We start from the raw sequence: 6,000 nt of genomic DNA, 5'->3' as shown, positions 1-6,000 counted from the left end.
TGGATGCACTAACCATGAAAAAAAAAAAAAAAAAACTTTTGTTACGTTACTGTACTTTTGAAATTGTGATCCTTTTAAATGTTTTATTTTCTGTCATTTGTCAGTGCTGGACAATGAATATTCAAGCATTTATATCCTGTGAGCATAAAATTCACATGGAATACCAATCTGAAGATCCATTGAATGCATGAGGATCATTGGCAATGTCCATCAACTTCCTTTGGTTAGTGCAGAACTGACAGGAGAGGTAGAATGCGATCAATCCGTAGCTCACCCTCATAAAACTTCTCATACCCCTTTATAACCAACTGTTCTGTGCATTTTCACCAAAGAAAATGCAGATCTTGCTTTAAAAAAAATGGGTGAGGGAATTGAAATGTTAACCACTTAAGATGTATAAGCTGCATGTTTTGAATATTTAAAAAAAAATGGAAACATTATGTAAATGGGCATATATTTGTTTAGTGGTTGACTGGGGACAATCCAATGCAAGTCATTGCTGCTTAGTTTCAATAAATGGTCTTGTTGATCATGGGGAGGAGAATCTAATTCCAAAAGCTACAGTGTTTGTTCATTATACAATGAATTATCTCAAACTAAAAAAATGACGATGAAACATTATGGCATTAGATCTAAAATTATGAATAAAATAACTGTTTATTAAATCCATGTTTTATAATAAGTTTTGTAAAAATTGTGAAGAATAACTAAATATAGCCTTAAGAAAATAGAGTTTTAAAGGCACAATATGTACAACTTTTGCATTAAAATATCCAAAAACCACAAGCACGGTATATTTTGTTCACTTGTGTACTTACATTATTCCAAATAATAACAATGTTTAAATCCAGAGAAATTCACAATTTTAACCAGTGTAATGGCCCGTGTCATTTCATCGCCTGTCGCCTTTCATCATGTCCGTCGTTATCCTCGGTTTCCGCTTTTACTGCCTAAGAAACCATGGCAACACAGTGAGTCTCATGAAAAAAATGCAGAGGTAGTTGCTGTAGCATCTAGCACTCCACTCAGTTGTTGTTTCGCACAGTCAACAGTCGTAATAGACCACAATTATTTGTTATCATTTGCAGCAGGTTCTGTCGCCAAAGATAACTCCAAGAAACGTAAATGTATGGGTGAATCAAATGACCCAAGAAGAGTTTTGGACAAGAGGAGAAATAAAACGAGGAACAATATCGGGCATAAACACTGGCATAAACACTGTTTTAACAAGTCTGATGAACACAGAGCCTGATCTCATGAAAGTGCTTATCTATACAACGAACGTTATTTCTCGTGCCATTTATACTCCAAAAATAGTTTTAGCGTGCATATGCTACGCAGTTTTCGCGTGCATATGATACGCACTTTATGGCGTGTAATACGCACGCACTCCCCACCCTAATCCTACTCAAGGGGTTTTCAGGGCGTAACATATGCACGCTAAAACCATTTTTGGCGAATAATTGGCACGAGAAATAACATTTGTGGTATAGATACGCACTTTCATGAGATTGTGTTGGAACACATGGCAATAGGCTATACAGTATGTGTTATACCAACACAACCTCATGTCCAATCGATTGATTAAAAGGTGACTAAACGACTTCACTCGTACGAATTCGTACTGTTTGTCTAAACCTACGTGATAGGTAGGTTTAGGGGCAGGGTCTGGGGTAGGTGATTTGTAAGAATTCATACGAATTTGGCAACTCGTAAAATATGTACGAATTAGCAAAAATCATATGAGTGAGGTTGTATGAATTCGTACGAATTAGCCACCTCGTAAAATTCGTGGCTTTTTTGCAAATGCTGTGGGAGCGTTCAAATGTACTTTTAGAACTACTGTTTTGAACATGTAAATCTGTGCTGCGTTACTTTAATGCTAAATTACTACTCATACATGTCACTTTATTTGTAGAATTAAATAAAGCCGAGCCGAGCACGGGGACTGGAGCTAGGGTTCTCATGTCGGCACAGGTCCCGCTCTACGTGCAGCCCCCCACTTAAGAGCGGTGATCTGCGATGTACAAAGCACAAATCACTTCAGCTCCTCACTCATCCACACGATTAGCATTCCCCCGCCCCACAGCAGCGGTCTGCTGTATACAGAGCATGGAAAAGTTCCAGTTGCTCGCTTATTTGCACAATACAAGCAGCCCCCTTCTCCAGAGCAGCGGTCTGCTGTACACAAAGCACAAAAAGCTCCAGCCTGCTCACTCATTCAAACGCGACATATGCAGCCCCCGCTTCAGTGCTGTGACCTGCTATGCACAGTTGATGAAGTGCTTCAGTCGCTCACTCACTCATAAGCAGTATAAGCAGACTACAGAAAGTTCAGAATACAGAAAGTTCTTCAGTATCGAAACTCTTTTCTCTGGTTGTAACCCCCCAGTCTTCAGCGGTGAGTTCTATATAAAAGCACAAAGGGCTTCAGCCCCTGTCAGAATGAGGCATGACATGCTCTTCTGGGGACTCAAGTGGGTGTATTATCAGAACGCTTCCTCAGACTGCTTGCACTGAAACAGATCCATCTCGTAGGCTGGCCGGAGGACTTTATTACAGTGCATTGGGCGAATGCCTCCTATTATAATCAGAGCATCACAAGTGTTTCTGAGGTTGCTTTATAGGCATATCCGTTCCACAACTTCACAGTCCCTTCAAATGAGCAAATTTTGTGTACATTCATGAAATGTTTGAAATGTTCGAAGGCAGGGAGCTACTTATGTTATGAGAGTGAGAAATAGCTGAAGTTAGCTTGATTCCAGAACGGACAATACAAGCGAGGCGAGTAAGGGACATTCAGGCTATATATAACACGTATATAGCAATATGCATTGGTGACCCATAGCCCACTATAGATTTTTCCTACCTGTGTGGGCAAAACCAACAAAGTAATGATGGCTAGCCATTCTAAATGAGTGGAGTTTGCACTGAATGAATCTGAATGATTTATTGTTCATTCAGAGAGGGTATTAAACCATCATAGATTTCTGCTTCTCAACCACCCAGAATCCCCTGAGTGATGCGAGCCTGCTTTTCACAGGGGCGCTCACAGTCTGTAATTTACTCTCCCGGTCAGTTCAAGCCGAGAAGTTTCTGCCTTTAAGTTCTCAGGAAGCACTCAGACTGATGACTGCGGCTTGGGCAGTGTGCCAGCTGGGACTGTTTGATGTTTGTGCACAGCATAGGCAGCCCGCCTTGCAAGAAACCCAAAAGTGTGGGTTTTTAAGTGTGTTTTGGAGTGGTGACGTAGTCTGCGAGCTTGACATGACCGGTGCACTATGACTATTTGGGCATTATATTGATAATTCCTGTGATGTGTAAGGCACAGACATTGCCGCCGTTTTCCTCGCATTCAGTCGTGGTCTTCAACCAGGTCCGGTAGCTCAGCGTTACTGTGATATAAGCTATAGGGCCAGAGCTTTTCTCCCTTTCACCCATGGTGTTCAACTAGGTCCGTGTCTCATCGCCACTGTGATGTAAGCAATAGTGCAAGCACTTTGCTTTAACTAATGGCAATGATAGCGAGACTGTCAGCTCTCTTATGTCTGTTCTCACGTCTCCCGCTCTTCGTGGGCGGCGGAACAGCAATTGCCTTTGTGTTCAGACTGTTCTGGTGTACAGCGCATCAAGTCATAATATATATACACATATAGGTATGATTAATATATATTTATACACACACACACACACACACACACACACACACCAAGCGCTTCAGAATCAGAGCTACTCCTTCAGCTATTTCTCACTCTCATATCATAAGTAGCTCCCTGCCTTTGAGGGGCGAGTTGCATTGTTTTAGGCACAAAGTGCTTCAGCTTCTGTCACGTTATACAGAAGCATGGCGGGCTACTGTCCAGGCCTTGGCGAAGGAGTTGGACCACTATTTAAGCATGCATTCAAGTGAGCACATTCAAACTGAACCTTACACAGGTTTGGCCAGGGAACTGGATCATATCAGTGGACCTGAAATATGTCCACTTTTATGTTCAGATATCCACTGTCAGTCGCCTTGTCTTTTTGCAAGAATACTTGGACAGCGACTATATGCCCTCGTTGCTTTAAGTATACCGCTATAACGGCATGACGCCATCATATTCAAATTCCCCCCTCCTTAATGTCCAGGCAAAAATAATTTTGAGTGGCACAAGAAGGCTGATTACCTCTCGCCCCTCTACATGACCAACTCGTGCTGAGCACTCTGGTCAGTTCTGTGATTTGAATCAAACATGTTATTATTTTTGATGGTTTACCTTTGCAAGTGGAATTATACATACAAATAATTTGACAAACTGAAATTGTAATGCTTGTGACACTTGTTCTTATAGCCGCTATGCCGCTGAGCTTATGAGGTCTTCCGTTGCATGAAGTATTTTTATCTGAGGTCAACGGCTTTGCTTGCAGCTGAGCTGGACCATTGCAATTTACACGGCAGGATTTTATGGGATCCCCAAAGCGTCAGCTTTGATAACGCAATGTCGAGAGACCATCTCGAAAGGGAACATCTCCGGTTAACTAATGTAACTTCGGTTCCCTGAGAGGAGGGAACGAGACATTGCGTAAGCTGCTGTGTTATCTCAGAGTCTTTGTCGGCTGCGCTCTGCGTTAGTCCAAAGATTTTAAGGTAATGACATTCAGCGCCGCCTTATAGTGCATGGGGGTGCCCGTCTCTATTTTGCGAGCTTGAACGCCATTAGCGGGCGGATTTTCACCCGCGAGATTTCATTAGGCTTTAGTAGATTCGAGGAAGGAGAGGATAACCCCAAAGCGTCAGCTTTGATGACACAATGTCTTGTTCCCTCCTTTCAGGGAACTGAGGTAATGTTAAGTAACCGGAGACATTCTCTTTTATGTCTTATCGCACTTGAATAATTTAAAAGAATCAGTGTGAATAAAAGTGTGATCATATAATGTAACTCCAGCCAATGGATGATGGGGAAAATAGAAGCTGTGTTAATTGCGTTAAATATTTTTAACAAAAAAAAATTTAACAAAAAAATGTGTTGCATTAAACTGAAAACAAATAATCGCATGTGTTACACCTTAATTTTGACAGACCTACTATAAACCTTAATTAAACAATTTAATTAATCAACAAAAAAAGGAATTCTCCCTTCTCACCATGAAGACGGTACCTGCAGCTGAATCATCCATCCATCTGCTGGTCGTAATATCATACAGGTAAATTTTTATTTTTAATTGATTGTTAAATAGTTTAATTAAGGTGTATACATGCTTTCATGAAAAAGTTCAAGATAAATATTTGCATTACTACTGGAGCTGCCAGTTTGCTAAGTTCAAATGATTATTCACTCCTTCAGCCGGACTAAACGAGTAGGCCTACTAGTAGTCCAGAAATTCCGCAGTTTATTATTTCAAAAATACAGAGACCCATGCTGTGTTCGAACTCGACCCCATATCCTCATACACACATTACTCCACTAAATAGTCCACTTGAGGGAGCTGATGATACGAGTGACATTCGGACACTGAGTGCGCCAGAAGAACTGCTGATTTTTCATTGTTTGTGCTTGCTGTTTAATAATAATAATTTGAAACGTAGCAAACTGGCAGTTCCAGTAATGAAAATATTTATATTTAACTCTGACTTAGAGTATATAAACTTTAACTACACTATTTAATAACAAATTAAAAAGGAATTGATACATGTATGTATGATATCAAAGAGTCTAGAAGATATACGAATCTTTATAACGTATCAATACGTTTTTTGATGATATTACGCTGGACCAGCGCGGTTTGGAAAATGGATGGATTTGATTCAGCTGCAGGCGCCATCTCCTGGCGAGACACAGGAATTAATTCAGCGCGTAACTCAGTGCATTATTCAGTGCGTATTATCTAGTGATGGAAATTTCAAAACACTGCTACATTTGCTTCGACTGTTTCAGTTTTCCACGATGCCTCGATCTGCCCAACGCTAGTATAATCTAGCTGTTGCGTACATCGGTTGTACACTCGTTGCGGTGCATTGTG

The sequence above is a fragment of the Siphateles boraxobius genome, unplaced genomic scaffold (assembly GCF_051911475.1).
Source record: "Siphateles boraxobius isolate OS27281-9 unplaced genomic scaffold, OSU_SipBor_1 29, whole genome shotgun sequence".
Classification (NCBI taxonomy): domain Eukaryota; kingdom Metazoa; phylum Chordata; class Actinopteri; order Cypriniformes; family Leuciscidae; genus Siphateles; species Siphateles boraxobius.
Note: the sequence above shows the minus strand (reverse complement) of the source record.